This window comes from Stenella coeruleoalba (genome assembly GCF_951394435.1).
Source record: "Stenella coeruleoalba genome assembly, contig: scaffold_39, whole genome shotgun sequence".
Lineage (NCBI taxonomy): Eukaryota > Metazoa > Chordata > Mammalia > Artiodactyla > Delphinidae > Stenella > Stenella coeruleoalba.
In genome coordinates, this window is record NW_027646400.1 from 1,495,087 (window position 1) to 1,511,313 (window position 16,227).

The 16,227-nt window shown below is 43.5% G+C and overlaps 1 long non-coding RNA gene across 50 annotated transcripts in view; it reads left to right on the forward strand.

Annotated features, from left to right (window-relative positions):
* LOC307181137 overlaps window positions 1-16,227 on the forward strand; it is a 3,028,377-nt gene that overhangs the window by 1,350,467 nt on the left and 1,661,683 nt on the right. For all 50 annotated transcript variants that reach the window (XR_013825945.1, XR_013825946.1, XR_013825971.1 and 47 more), the window contains one exon: window positions 4,991-5,072. This is a non-coding gene — a long non-coding RNA (uncharacterized lncRNA). The remainder of the gene's footprint in view (window positions 1-4,990; window positions 5,073-16,227) is intronic.

Consider the following 16,227-nt stretch of genomic DNA (forward strand, 5'->3'; position numbering starts at 1 on the left):
GTCCATTTCGTTGAGCAAGGAGTAGCTCTTGTCTATTCCATATTTGGCTTAAGGAACTTTATCTGTGCTCATTTCAGTCTCTGGTTTTATGCAGCACCCCAACTCACCTTTCCACTTAAGCAAGCATAAGTTGGTTTTCTAAATTTGAGACCCTGTTCTGTTTTGTAATTCAGTTCCTCTGTAGCCAAGTTTAAATTCCATGTATTAGTGATATTTTTTGATGTTTCTTTTTCTGTTAGACTTATTTCAGTTAGAATCACCATACCCGAATCCACTCATTATGCTGCTACGGGCCTGGTGACATAGATTTCATTGCTGAGTGATATTGCTTTGTACATGAGTACCACAACTTCTTTATCCATTTTTCACTTTCTGTGATATTGAACTTGTACGGTAAACGAGGTTCTTGTATACAGAGGCGTCCCAAACTTTGGGGTGGCTGTGTCTTTTTGATTTTAATTTCCCTAAGCTATAGGACCATAAGTGGAAGTGCACTAGGCTCTGTTGCTTTGTTTTTTAGATGTTTCAGGAAACACCATACACTTCTCCCGAGTGTCTGTTGGCAATTTACATCCCGCCCATCAGCATAACAAGGCTCCCAGTTCTCCATGGCCTGTCCTGCCTTTCTGGATTTTACACTTTTTTCAGATGACCCTTTTGACCGGGGGGAAGTGAGACTTCATTGTAGTGCAGATTTCCATTGCAAGCTTGCTTGGTTGGCCAAAAAGGGCGTATGCATTTTTTCCTGATTATATTCAGGAAAAAACGCATACGCCCTTTTTGGCCAAGTGCATCACTGTGGACGTTCTGCCTCTTTACCTATGCTTGAAATGCAATTCCTGTCTACCTCCTGAAATCGGTTTCCTGCAATTCTGCCCCGCTTTCAAGTCCTCTTGGCAGCCTTACTTCAGTCTATTTTTGGACGATAGCTGTCATTTATAACTCTGCAGGTTTGTGAATTACAGTGCCCCTGAGCTCCTTTCTTCAACTCGCTTTCTTGTGAGCTGGCCGCAACACCGCAGGATGTCTTCAGGCCCTAATGTGGTTCCGGCATGGCACGCTGAGCCTTTGGTTAATTCCTCTTCCTGGTGGGAAATGAGAGTTAAATTTGCCCATCTAGACACCTCCAGCTAGTCTTTCATTGGTTCTCGCTATTCCTGTTCATCTTCCACAGAAATTGCAAACTGGGTCAAACAGGTGGTTAAAGGGACTGACTCTCCAAGTGGGGAGAGTGTTAGTAAAGCGTCTGGAATGTTGCACCCGAGTACCAGGGTTCGAAAACTGAGACATATTTGAACACATCTCCCGATCACATGGTTGATCATACTCTAGGTTCCACATGCATGTTTTAGATGAAGGAAGAATACCTTAAACCTGGGTAGTTGAAACCTGTGGAATGAGTACCATGCAATATGACTTCAAAGGGTCTTCATTTGCTCACGAACCTCTCCAATCCTATCACTGCTGCGTTTATGCCCTTATACACATGCTTGATTCTCTTTCGGAGACATAGCAATCTATAGGTTTTAAGATACTTACTAGTCAGGTACATTCTTAGGCGTTTAATATGGTGTGTTGAGTCCATTTCGTTGAGCAAGGAGTAGCTCTTGTCTATTCCATATTTGGCTTAAGGAACTTTATCTGTGCTCATTTCAATCTCTGGTTTTATGCAGCACCCCATCTCACCTTTACCCTTAAGCAAGCATAAGTTGGTTTTCTAAATTTGAGACCCTGTTCTGTTCTGTAATTCAGTTCCTGTGTAGCCAAGTTTCCATTCCGTGTATTACTGATATCTTATGATATTTCTTTTTCTGTGTGACTTATTTCAGTTAGAATCATCATACCTGAATCCACTCATTGTGCTGCTAAGGGCCTGATGACACAGATTTCATTGCTGAGTGATATTGCTTTGTAAGTAAATACCACAACTTCTTTATCCATTTTTCACTTTCTGCGATGTTGAACTTGTACTGTAAACGAGGTTCTTGTAAACAGAGGCGTCCCAAACTTTGGGGTGGCTGTGTCTTTTTGATTTTAATTTCCCTAAGCTATAGGACCATAAGTGGAAGTGCCCTAGGCTCTGTTGCTTTGTTTTTTAGATGTTTCAGGAAACACCATACACTTCTCCTGAGTGTCTGTTGGTAATTTACATCCCGCCCATCAGCATAACAAGGCTCCCAGTTCTCCATGGCCTGTCCTGCCTTTCTGGATTTTACACTTTTTTCAGATGGCCCTTTTGACCGGGGGGAAGTGAGACTTCATTGTAGTGCAGATTTCCTTTGCAAGCTTGCTTGGTTGGCCAAAAAGGGCGTATGCGTTTTTTCCTGAATATATTCAGGAAAAAACGCATACCCCCTTTTTGGCCAAGTGCATCATTGTGGACGTTCTGCCTCTTTTCCTATGCTTTCAATGCAATTCCAGTCTACCTCCTGAAATCGGTTTCCTGCAATTCTGCTCCGCTTTCAAGTCCTCTTGGCAGCCTTACTTCAGTCTATTTTTGGACGATAGCTGTCATTTATAACTCTGCAGGTTTGTGAATTACAGTGCCCCTGAGCTCCTTTCTTCAACTCGCTTTCTTTTGAGCTGGCCGCAACACCGCAGGATGGCTTCAGGCCCTAATCTGGTTCCGGTACGGCACGCTGAGCCTTTGGTTAATTCCTCTTCCTGGTGGGAAATGAGAGTTAAATTTGCCCGTCCAGACACCTGCAGCTAGCCTCTCATTGGTTCTCGCTATTCCTGTTCATCTTCCGCAGAAATTGCAAACTGTGCCAAACAGGAGGTTAAAGGCGCTGACTCTCCAAGTGGGGAGAGTGTTAGTAAAGCGTCTGGAATGTTGCACCCGAGTACCAGGGGAGGAAAACTGAGACATATTTGAACACGTCTCCCAATCACATGGTTGATCATACTCTAGGTTCCACATGCATGTTTTAGCTGAAGGAAGAATACCTAAAACCTGGGTAGTTGAAACCCGTGTAATGGTTACCATGCAATATGACTTCAAAGGGTCTTCATTTGCTCACCGAACCTCTCCAATCCTATCACTGCTGCGTTTATGCCCCTGTACACATGCTTGATTCTCCTTCGGAGACATAGCAATCCATAGGTTTTAAGATACTTACTAGTCAGGTACATTCTTAGGCGTTTAATATGCGGTGTTGAGTCCATTTCGTTGAGCAAGGAGTAGCACTTGTCTATTCCATATTTGGCTTAAGGAACTTTATCTGTGCTCATTTCAATCTCTGGTTTTATGCAGCACCCCAACTCACCTTTCCCCTTAAGCAAGCATAAGTTGGTTTTCTAAATTTGAGACCCTGTTCTGTTCTGTAATTCAGTTCCTGTGTAGCCAAGTTTCCATTCCGTGTATTACTGATATCTTATGATGTTTCTTTTTCTGTGTGACTTATTTCAGTTAGAATCATCATACCTGAATCCACTCATTGTGCTGCTAAGGGCCTGATGACATAGATTTCATTGCTGAGTGATATTGCTTTGTAAGTGAATACCACAACTTCTTTATCCATTTTTCACTTTCTGCGATGTTGAACTTGTACTGTAAACGAGGTTCTTGTAAACAGAGCCGTTTGAAACTTTGGGGTGGCTGTGTCTTTTTGATTTTAATTTCCCTAAGCTATAGGACCATAAGTGGAAGTGCCCTAGGCTCTGTTGCTTTGTTTTTTAGATGTTTCAGGAAACACCATACACTTCTCCCGAGTGGTTGTTGGCAATTTCCATCCCGCCCATCAGCATAACAAGGCTCCCAGTTCTCCATGGCCTGTCCTGCCTTTCTGGATTTTACACTTTTTTCAGATGGCCCTTTTGACCGGGGGGAAGTGAGACTTCATTGTAGTGCAGATTTCCTTTGCAAGCTTGCTTGGTTGGCCAAAAAGGGCGTATGCGTTTTTTCCTGAATATATTCAGGAAAAAACGCATATGCCCTTTTTGGCCAAGTGCATCATTGTGGACGTTCTGCCTCTTTTCCTATGCTTTCAATGCAATTCCAGTCTACCTCCTGAAATCGGTTTCCTGCAATTCTGCCCCGCTTTCAAGTCCTCTTGGCAGCCTTACTTCAGTCTATTTTTGGACGATAGCTGTCATTTATAACTCTGCAGGTTTGTGAATTACAGTGCCCCTGAGCTCCTTTCTTCAACTCGCTTTCTTGTGACCTGGCCGCAACACCGCAGGATGGCTTCAGGCCCTAATCTGTTTCCAGCACGGCACGCTGAGCCTTTGGTTATTTCCTCTTCCTGGAGGGAAATGAGAGTTAAATTTGCCCGTCCAGACACCTCCAGCTAGTCTCTCATTGGTTCTCGCTATTCCTGTTCATCTTCCAAGAAATTGCAAATTGGGCCAAACAGGAGGTTAAAGGCGCTGACTCTCCAAGTGGGGAGAGTGTTAGTAAAGCGTCTGGAATGTTGCACCCGAGTACCAGGGGAGGAAAACTGAGAATATTTGAACACGTCTCCCGTTCACATGGTTGATCATACTTGGGTTCCACATGCATCTTTTAGCTGAAGGAAGAATACCTTAAACCTGTGTATTTGAAACCCGTGGAATGGGTACCATGCAATATGACTTCAAAGGGTCTTCATTTGCTCACCGAACCTCTCCAATCCTATCACTGCTGCGTTTATGCCCCTGTACACATGCTTGATTCTCTTTCGGAGACATAGCAATCCATAGGTTTTAAGATACTTACTAGTAGGGTACATTCTTAGGCGTTTAATATGCGGTGTTGAGTCCATTTCGTTGAGCAAGGAGTAGCTCTTGTCTATTCCATATTTGGCTTAAGGAACTTTATCTGTGCTCATTTCAATCTCTGGTTTTATGCAGCACCCCAACTCACCTTTCCCCTTAAGCAAGCATAAGTTGGTTTTCTAAATTTGAGACCCTGTTCTGTTCTGTAATTCAGTTCCTGTGTAGCCAAGTTTACATTCCGTGTATTAGTGATATCTTATGATGTTTCTTTTTCTGTGTGACTTATTTCATTTAGAATCATCATACCTGAATCCACTCATTGTGCTGGTAAGGGCCTGAAGACACAGATTTCATTGCTGAGTGATATTGCTTTGTAAGTAAATACCACAACTTTTTTATCCATTTTTCACTTTCTGCAATGTTGAACTTGTACTGTAAACGAGGTTCTTGTAAACAGAGCCATTCGAAACTTTGGGGTGGCTGTGTCTTTTTGATTTTAAATTCCCTAAGCTATAGGACCATAAGTGGAAGTGCCCTAGGCTCTGATGCTTTGTTTTTTAGATGTTTCAGGAAACACCATACACTTCTCCCGAGTGTTTCTTGGCAATTTACATCCCGCTCTTCAGCATAACAAGGCTCCCAGTTCTCCATGGCCTGTCCTGCCTTTTTGGATTTTACACTTTTTTCAGATGGCCCTTTTGACCGGGGGGAAGTGAGACTTCATTGTAGTGCAGATTTCCTTTGCAAGCTTGCTTGGTTGACCAAAAAGGGCGTATGCGTTTTTTCCTGAATATATTCAGGAAAAAACGCATACGCCCTTTTTGGCCAAGTGCATCATTGTGGACGTTCTGCCTCTTTTCCTATGCTTTCAATGCAATTCCAGTCTACCTCCTGAAATCGGTTTCCTGCAATTCTGCCCCGCTTTCAAGTCCTCTTGGCAGCCTTACTTCAGTATATTTTGGACGATAGCTGTCATTTATAACTCTGCAGGTTTGTGAATTACAGTGCCCCTGAGCTCCTTTCTTCAACTCGCTTTCTTTTGAGCTGGCCGCAACACTGCAGGATGGCTTCAGGCCCTAATCTGGTTCCGGCACGGCACACTGAGCCTTTGGTTATTTCCTCTTCCTGGTGGGAAATGAGAGTTAAATTTGCCCGTCCAGACACCTCCAGCTAGCCTCTCATTGGTTCTCGCTATTCCTGTTCATCTTCCGCAGAAATTGCAAACTGGGCCAAACAGGAGGTTAAAGGCGCTGACTCTCCAAGTGGGGAGAGTGTTAGTAAAGCGTCTGGAATGTTGCACCCGAGTACCAGGGGAGGAAAACTGAGACATATTTGAACACGTCTCCCATTCACATGGTTGATCATACTTGGGTTCCACATGCATGTTTTAGCTGAAGGAAGAATACCTAAAACCTGGGTAGTTGAAACCCGTGGAATGGGTACCATGCAATATGACTTCAAAGCGTCTTCATTTGCTCACCGAACCTCTCCAATCCTATCACTGCTGCGTTTATGCCCCTGTACACATGCTTGATTCTCTTTCGGAGACATAGCAATCCATAGGTTTTAAGATACTTACTAGTCAGGTACATTCTTAGGCGTTTAATATGGGGTGTTGAGTCCATTTCTTTGAGCAAGGAGTAGCTCTTGTCTATTCCATATTTGGCTTAAGGAACTTTATCTGTGCTCATTTCAATCTCTGGTTTTATGCAGCACCCCAACTCACCTTTACCCTTAAGCAAGCATAAGTTGGTTTTCTAAATTTGAGACCCTGTTCTGTTCTGTAATTCAGTTCCTGTGTAGCCAAGTTTCCATTCGGTGTATTACTGATATCTTATGATGTTTCTTTTTCTGTGTGACTTATTTCAGTTAGAATCATCATACCTGAATCCACTCATTGTGCTGCTAAGGGCCTGATGACACAGATTTCATTGCTGAGTGATATTGCTTTGTAAGTAAATACCACAACTTCTTTATCCATTTTTCACTTTCTGCGATGTTGAACTTGTACTGTAAACGAGGTTCTTGTAAACAGAGGCGTCCCAAACTTTGGGGTGGCTGTGTCTTTTTGATTTTAATTTCCCTAAGCTATAGGACCATAAGTGGAAGTGCCCTAGGTTCTGTTGCTTTGTTTTTTAGATGTTTCAGGAAACACCATACACTTCTCCTGAGTGTCTGTTGGTAATTTACATCCCGCCCATCAGCATAAAACGGCTCCCAGTTCTCCATGGCCTGTCCTGCCTTTCTGGATTTTACACTTTTTTCAGATGGCCCTTTTGACCGGGGGGAAGTGAGACTTCATTGTAGTGCAGATTTCCTTTGCAAGCTTGCTTGGTTGGCCAAAAAGGGCGTATGCGTTTTTTCCTGAATATATTCAGGAAAAAACGCATACGCCCTTTTTGGCCAAGTGCATCATTGTGGACGTTCTGCCTCTTTTCCTATGCTTTCAATGCAATCCCAGTCTACCTCCTGAAATCGGTTTCCTGCAATTCTGCCCCGATTTCAAGTCCTCTTGGCAGCCTTACTTCAGTCTATTTTTGGACGATAGCTGTCATTTATAACTCTGCAGGTTTGTGAATTACAGTGCCCCTGAGCTCCTTTCTTCAACTCGCTTTCTTGTGACCTGGCCGCAACACCGCAGGATGGCTTCAGGCCCTAATGTGGTTCCGGCATGGCACGCTGAGCCTTTGGTTAATTCCTCTTCCTGGTGGGAAATGAGAGTTAAATTTGCCCATCCAGACACCTCCAGCTAGTCTTTCATTGGTTTTCGCTATTCCTGTTCATCTTCCGCAGAAATTGCAAACTGGGCCAAACAGGAGGTTAAAGGCGCTGACTCTCCAAGTGGGGAGAGTGTTAGTAAAGCGTCTGGAATGTTGCACCCGAGTACCAGGGGAGGAAAACTGAGACATATTTGAACACGTCTCCCATTCACATGGTTGATCATACTTGGGTTCCACATGCATGTTTTAGCTGAAGGAAGAATACCTAAAACCTGGGTAGTTGAAACCCGTGGAATGGGTACCATGCAATATGACTTCAAAGCGTCTTCATTTGCTCACCGAACCTCTCCAATCCTATCACTGCTGCGTTTATGCCCCTGTACACATGCTTGATTCTCTTTCAGAGACATAGCAATCCATAGGTTTTAAGATACTTACTAGTCAGGTACATTCTTAGGCGTTTTATATGGGGTGTTGAGTCCATTTCGTTGAGCAAGGAGTAGCTCTTGTCTATTCCATATTTGGCTTAAGGAACTTTATCTGTGCTCATTTCAATCTCTGGTTTTATGCAGCACCCCAACTCACCTTTACCCTTAAGCAAGCATAAGTTGGTTTTCTAAATTTGAGACCCTGTTCTGTTCTGTAATTCAGTTCCTGTGTAGCCAAGTTTCCATTCCGTGTATTACTGATATCTTATGATGTTTCTTTTTCTGTGTGACTTATTTCAGTTAGAATCATCATACCTGAATCCACTCATTGTGCTGCTAAGGGCCTGATGACACAGATTTCATTGCTGCGTGATATTGCTTTGTAAGTAAATACCACAACTTCTTTATCCATTTTTCACTTTCTGCGATGTTGAACTTGTACTGTAAACGAGGTTCTTGTAAACAGAGCCGTTCCAAACTTTGGGGTGGCTGTGTCTTTTTGATTTTAATTTCCCTAAGCTATAGGACCATAAGTGGAAGTGCCCTAGGTTCTGTTGCTTTGTTTTTTAGATGTTTCAGGAAACACCATACACTTCTCCCGAGTGGTTGTTGGCAATTTCCATCCCGCCCATCAGCATAACAAGGCTCCCAGTTCTCCATGGCCTGTCCTGCCTTTCTGGATTTTACACTTTTTTCAGATGGCCCTTTTGACCAGGGGGAAGTGAGACTTCATTGTAGTGCAGATTTCCTTTGCAAGCTTGCTTGGTTGGCCAAAAAGGGCGTATGCGTTTTTTCCTGAATATATTCAGGAAAAAACGCATACGCCCTTTTTGGCCAAGTGCATCATTGTGGACGTTCTGCCTCTTTTCCTATGCTTTCAATGCAATTCCAGTCTACCTCCTGAAATCGGTTTCCTACAATTCTGCTCCGCTTTCAAGTCCTCTTGGCAGCCTTACTTCAGTATATTTTGGGACGATAGCTGTCATTTATAACTCTGCAGGTTTGTGAATTACAGTGCCCCTGAGCTCCTTTCTTCAACTCGCTTTCTTTTGAGCTGGCCGCAACACCGCAGGGTGGCTTCAGGCCCTAATCTGGTTCCAGTACGGCAGGCTGAGCCTTTGGTTATTTCCTCTTCCTGGTGGGAAATGAGAGTTAAATTTGCCCGTCCAGACACCTCCAGCTAGCCTCTCATTGGTTCTCGCTATTCCTGTTCATCTTCCGCAGAAATTGCAAACTGTGCCAAACAGGAGGTTAAAGGCGCTGACTCTCCAAGTGGGGAGAGTGTTAGTAAAGCGTCTGGAATGTTGCACCCGAGTACCAGGGGAGGAAATCTGAGACATATTTGAACACGTCTCCCGTTCACATGGTTGATCATACTCTGGGTTCCACATGCATATTTTAGCTGAAGGAAGAATACCTTAAACCTGGAGAGTTGAGACCCGTGGAATGGGTACCATGCAATATGACTTCAAAGGGTCTTCATTTGCTCACCGAACCTCTCCAATCCTATCACTGCTGCGTTTATGCCCCTGTACACATGCTTTATTCTCTTTTGGAGGCATAGCAATCCATAGGTTTTAAGATACTTACTAGTCAGGTACATTCTTAGGCATTTAATATGGGGCTTTGAGTCCATTTCGTTGAGCAAGGAGTAGCTCTTGTCTATTCCATATTTGGCTTAAGGAACTTTATCTGTGCTCATTTCAATCTCTGGTTTTATGCAGCACCCCAACTCACCTTTCCCCTTAAGCAAGCATAAGTTGGTTTTCTAAATTTGAGACCCTGTTCTGTTCTGTAATTCAGTTCCTGTGTAGCCAAGTTTACATTCCGTGTATTAGTGATATCTTATGATGTTTCTTTTTCTGTGTGACTTATTTCAGTTAGAATCATCGTACCTGAATCCACTCATTATGCTGCTACGGGCCTGATGACATAGATTTCATTGCTGAGTGATACTGCATTGTACGTAAGTACCACAAGTTCTTTATCCATTTTTCACTTTCTGCGATGTTGAACTTGTACTGTAAACGAGGTTCTTGTAAACCGAGCCGTTCCAAACTTTGGGGTGGCTGTGCCTTTTTGATTTTAAATTCCCTAAGCTATAGGACCATAAGTGGAAGTGCCCTAGGCTCTGTTGCTTTGTCTTTTAGATGTTTCAGGAAACACCATACACTTCTCCCGAGTGTTTGTTGGCAATTTACATCCCTCCCTTCAGCATAACAAGGCTCCCAGTTCTCCATGGCCTGTCCTGCCTTTCTGGATTTTACACTTTTTTCAGATGGCCCTTTTGACCGGGGGGAAGTGAGACTTCATTGTAGTGCAGATTTCCTTTGCAAGCTTGCTTGGTTGGCCAAAAAGGGCGTATGCGTTTTTTCCTGAATATATTCAGGATAAAACGCATACGCCCTTTTTGGCCAAGTGCATCATTGTGGACGTTCTGCCTCTTTTCCTATGCTTTCAATGCAATTCCAGTCTACCTCCTGAAATCGGTTTCCTGCAATTCTGCCCCGCTTTCAAGTCCTCTTGGCAGCCTTACTTCAGTCTATTTTTGGACGATAGCTGTCATTTATAACTCTGCAGGTTTGTGAATTACAGTGCCCCTGAGCTCCTTTCTTCAACTCGCTTTCTTGTGACCTGGCCGCAACACCGCAGGATGGCTTCAGGCCCTAATCTGGTTCCGGCACGGCACACTGAGCCTTTGGTTATTTCCTCTTCCTGGTGGGAAATGAGAGTTAAATTTGCCCGTCCAGACACCTCCAGCTAGTCTCTCATTGGTTCTCGCTATTCCTGTTCATCTTCCAAGAAATTGCAAACTGGGCCAAACAGGAGGTTAAAGGCGCTGACTCTCCAAGTGGGGAGAGTGTTAGTAAAGCGTCTGGAATGTTGCACCCGAGTACCAGGGGAGGAAAACTGAGAAATATTTGAACACGTCTCCCGTTCACATGGTTGATCATACTTGGTTTCCACATGCATGTTTTAGCTGAAGGAAGAATACCTTAAACCTGGGTATTTGAAACCCGTGGAATGGGTACCATGCAATATGACTTCAAAGGGTCTTCATTTGCTCACCGAACCTCTCCAATCCTATCACTGCTGCGTTTATGCCCCTGTACACATGCTTGATTCTCTTTCGGAGACATAGCAATCCATAGGTTTTAAGATACTTACTAGTCAGGTACATTCTTAGGCGTTTAATATGCGGTTTTGAGTCCATTTCGTTGAGCAAGGAGTAGCTCTTGTCTATTCCATATTTGGCTTAAGGAACTTTATCTGTGCTCATTTCAATCTCTGGTTTTATGCAGCACCCCAACTCACCTTTCCCCTTAAGCAAGCATAAGTTGGTTTTCTAAATTTGAGACCCTGTTCTGTTCTGTAATTCAGTTCCTGTGTAGCCAAGTTTACATTCCGTGTATTACTGATATCTTATGATGTTTCTTTTTCTGTGTGACTTATTTCAGTTAGAATCATCATACCTGAATCCACTCATTGTGCTGCTAAGGGCCTGATGACACAGATTTCATTGCTGAGTGATATTGCTTTGTAAGTAAATACCACAACTTTTTTATCCATTTTTCACTTTCTGCGATGTTGAACTTGTACTGTAAACGAGGTTCTTGTAAACAGAGCCGTTCCAAACTTTGGGGTGGCTGTGTCTTTTTGATTTTAAATTCCCTAAGCTATAGGACCATAAGTGGAAGTGCCCTAGGCTCTGATGCTTTGTTTTTTAGATGTTTCAGGAAACACCATACACTTCTCCCGAGTGTTTGTTGGCAATTTCCATCCCGCCCATCAGCATAACAAGGCTCCCAGTTCTCCATGGCCTGTCCTGCCTTTCTGGATTTTACACTTTTTTCAGATGGCCCTTTTGACCGGGGGGAAGTGAGACTTCATTGTAGTGCAGATTTCCTTTGCAAGCTTGCTTGGTTGGCCAAAAAGGGCGTATGCGTTTTTTCCTGAATATATTCAGGAAAAAACGCATACGCCCTTTTTGGCCAAGTGCATCATTGTGGACGTTCTGCCTCTTTTCCTATGCTTTTAATGCAATTCCAGTCTACCTCCTGAAATCGGTTTCCTGCAATTCTGCCCCGATTTCAAGTCCTCTTGGCAGCCTTACTTCAGTCTATTTTTGGACGATAGCTGTCATTTATAACTCTGCAGGTTTGTGAATTGCAGTGCCCCTGAGCTCCTTTCTTCAACTCGCTTTCTTGTGACCTGGCCGCAACACCGCAGGATGGCTTCAGGCCCTAATCTTGTTCCGGCCCGGCATGCTGAGCCTTTGGTTAATTCCTCTTCCTGGTGGGAAATGAGAGTTAAATTTGCCCGTCCAGACACCTCCAGCTAGCCTCTCATTGGTTCTCGCTATTCCTGTTCATCTTCCGCAGAAATTGCAAACTGGGCCAAACAGGAGGTTAAAGGGACTGACTCTCCAAGTCGGGAGAGTGTTAGTAAAGCGTCTGGAATGTTGCACCCGAGTACCAGGGGAGGAAAACTGAGACATATTTGAACACGTCTCCCATTCACATGGTTGATCATACTCTGGGTTCTACATGCATGTTTTAGCTGAAGGAAGAATACCTTAAACCTGGAGAGTTGAGACCCGTGTAATGGGTACCATGCAATATGACTTCAAAGGGTCTTCATTTGCTCACCGAACCTCTCCAATACTATCACTGCTGCGTTTATGCCCCTGTCCACATGCTTGATTCTCTTTTGTAGGCATAGCAATCCATAGGTTTTAAGATACTTACTAGTCAGGTACATTCTTAGGCATTTAATATGGTGTTTTGAGTCCATTTCGTTGAGCAAGGAGTAGCTCTTGTCTATTCCATATTTGGCTTAAGGAACTTTATCTGTGCTCATTTCAATCTCTGGTTTTATGCAGCACCCCAACTCACCTTTCCCCTTAAGCAAGCATAAGTTGGTTTTCTAAATTTGAGACCCTGTTCTGTTTTGGAATGCAATTCCTGTGTAGCCAAGTTTACATTCCGTGTATTAGTGATATCTTATGATGTTTCTTTTTCTGTGTGACTTATTTCAGTTAGAATCATCGTACCTGAATCCACTCATTATGCTGCTACGGGCCTGATGACATAGATTTCATTGCTGAGTGATACTGCATTGTACGTAAGTACCACAAGTTCTTTATCCATTTTTCACTTTCTGCGATGTTGAACTTGTACTGTAAACGAGGTTCTTGTAAACAGAACCGTTCCAAACTTTGGGGTGGCTGTGTCTTTTTGATTTTAATTTCCCTAAGCTATAGGACCATAAGTGGAAGTGCCCTAGGTTCTGTTGCTTTGTTTTTTAGATGTTTCAGGAAACACCATACACTTCTCCCGAGTGGTTGTTGGCAATTTCCATCCCGCCCATCAGCATAACAAGGCTCCCAGTTCTCCATGGCCTGTCCTGCCTTTCTGGATTTTACACTTTTTTCAGATGGCCCTTTTGACTGGGGGGAAGTGAGACTTCATTGTAGTGCAGATTTCCTTTGCAAGCTTGCTTGGTTGGCCAAAAAGGGCGTATGCGTTTTTTCCTGAATATATTCAGGAAAAAACGCATACGCCCTTTTTGGCCAAGTGCATCATTGTGGACGTTCTGCCTCTTTTCCTATGCTTTCAATGCAATTCCAGTCTACCTCCTGAAATCGGTTTCCTGCAATTCTGCCCCGCTTTCAAGTCCTCTTGGCAGCCTTACTTCAGTCTATTTTTGGACGATAGCTGTCATTTATAACTCTGCAGGTTTGTGAATTACAGTGCCCCTGAGCTCCTTTCTTCAACTCGCTTTCTTGTGACCTGGCCGCAACACCGCAGGATGGCTTCAGGCCCTAATCTGGTTCCGGCACGGCATGCTGAGCCTTTGGTTATTTCCTCTTCCTGGTGGGAAATGAGAGTTAAATTTGCCCGTCCAGACACCTCCAGCTAGTCTCTCATTGGTTGTCGCTATTCCTGTTCATCTTCCACAGAAATTGCAAACTGGGCCAAACAGGAGGTTAAAGGGACTGACTCCCAAGTGGGGAGAGTGTTAGTAAAGCGTCTGGAATGTTGCACCTGAGTACCAGGGGAGGAAAACTGAGACATATTTGAACACGTCTCCCGTTCACATGGTTGATCATACTTGGGTTCCACATGCATGTTTTAGGTGAAGGAAGAATACTTTAAACCTGTGTATTTGAAAGCCGTGGAATGGGTACCATGAAATATGACTTCAAAGGGTCTTCATTTGCTTACCGAACCTCTCCAATCCTATCACTGCTGCATTTATGCCCCTGTACACATGCTTGATTCTCTTTCGGAGACATAGCAATCCATAGGTTTTAACATACTTACTAGTCAGGTACATTCTTAGGCGTTTAATATGCGGTGTTGAGTCCTTTTCGTTGAGCAAGGAGTAGCTCTTGTCTATTCCATATTTGGCTTAAGGAACTTTATCTGTGCTCATTTCAATCTCTGGTTTTATGCAGCACCCCAACTCACCTTTACCCTTAAGCAAGCATAAGTTGGTTTTCTAAATTTGAGACCCTGTTCTGTTTTGTAACTGAGTTTCTGTGTAGCCAAGTTTACATTCCGTGTATTACTGATATCTTATGATGTTTCTTTTTCTGTGTGACTTATTTCAGTTAGAATCATCATACCTGAATCCACTCATTGTGCTGCTAAGGGCCTGATGACACAGATTTCATTGCTGAGTGATATTGCTTTGTAAGTAAATACCACAACTTTTTTATCCATTTTTCACTTTCTGCGATGTTGAACTTGTACTGTAAACGAGGTTCTTGTAAACAGAGCCGTTCGAAACTTTGGGGTGGCTGTGTCTTTTTGATTTTAAATTCCCTAAGCTATAGGACCATAAGTGGAAGTGCCCTAGGCTCTGTTGCTTTGTTTTTTAGATGTTTCAGGAAACACCATACACTTCTCCCGAGTGTTTGTTGGCAATTTACATCCCGCCCTTCAGCATAACAAGGCTCCCAGTTCTCCATGGCCTGTCCTGCCTTTCTGCATTTTACACTTTTTTCAGATGGCCCTTTTGACCGGGGGAAGTGAGACTTCATTGTAGTGCAGATTTCCTTTGCAAGCTTGCTTGGTTTGCCAAAAAGGGCGTATGCGTTTTTTCCTGAATATATTCAGGAAAAAACGCATACGCCCTTTTTGGCCAAGTGCATCATTGTGGACGTTCTGCCTCTTTTCCTATGCTTTCAATGCAATTCCAGTCTACCTCCTGAAATCGGTTTCCTGCAATTCTGCCCCGCTTTCAAGTCCTCTTGGCAGCCTTACTTCAGTCTATTTTTGGACGATAGCTGTCATTTATAACTCTGCAGGTTTGTGAATTACAGTGCCCCTGAGCTCCTTTCTTCAACTCGCTTTCTTTTGAGCTGGCCGCAACACCGCAGGATGGCTTCAGTCCCTAATCTGGTTCCGGTACGGCACGCTGAGCCTTTGGTTATTTCCTCTTCCTGGTGGGAAATGAGAGTTAAATTTGCCCGTCCAGACACCTCCAGCTAGCCTCTCATTGGTTCTCGCTATTCCTGTTCATCTTCCGCAGAAATTGCAAACTGGGCCAAACAGGAGGTTAAAGGCGCTGACTCTCCAAGTGGGGAGAGTGTTAGTAAAGCGTCTGGAATGTTGCACTCGAGTACCAGGGGAGGAAAACTGAGACATATTTGAACACGTCTCCCGTTCACATGGTTGATCATACTCTGGGTTCCACATGCATGTTTTAGTTGAAGGAAGAATACCTTAAACCTGGAGAGTTGAGACCCGTGTAATGGGTACCATGCAATATGACTTCAAAGGGTCTTCATTTGCTCACCGAACCTCTCCAATCCTATCACTGCTGCGTTTATACCCCTGTACACACGCTTGATTCTCTTTTGGAGACATAGCAATCCATAGGTTTTAAGATACTTACTAGTCAGGTACATTCTTAGGCGTTTAATATGGGGTGTTGAGTCCATTTCGTTGAGCAAGGAGTAGCTCTTGTCTATTCCATATTTGGCTTAAGGAACTTTATCTGTACTCATTTCAATCTCTGGTTCTATGCAGCACCCCAACTCACCTTTCCCCTTAAGCAAGCATAAGTTGGTTTTCTAAATTTGAGACCCTGTTCTGTTTTGGAATGCAGTTCCTGTGTAGCCAAGTTTACATTCCGTGTATTAGTGATATCTTATGATGTTTCTTTTTCTGTGTGACTTATTTCAGTTAGAATCATCGTACCTGAATCCACTCATTATGCTGCTACGGGCCTGATGACATAGATTTCATTGCTGAGTGATACTGCATTGTACGTAAGTACCACAAGTTCTTTATCCATTTTTCACTTTCTGCGATGTTGAACTTGTACTGTAAACGAGGTTCTTGTAAACAGAGCCGTTCCAAACTTTGGGGTGG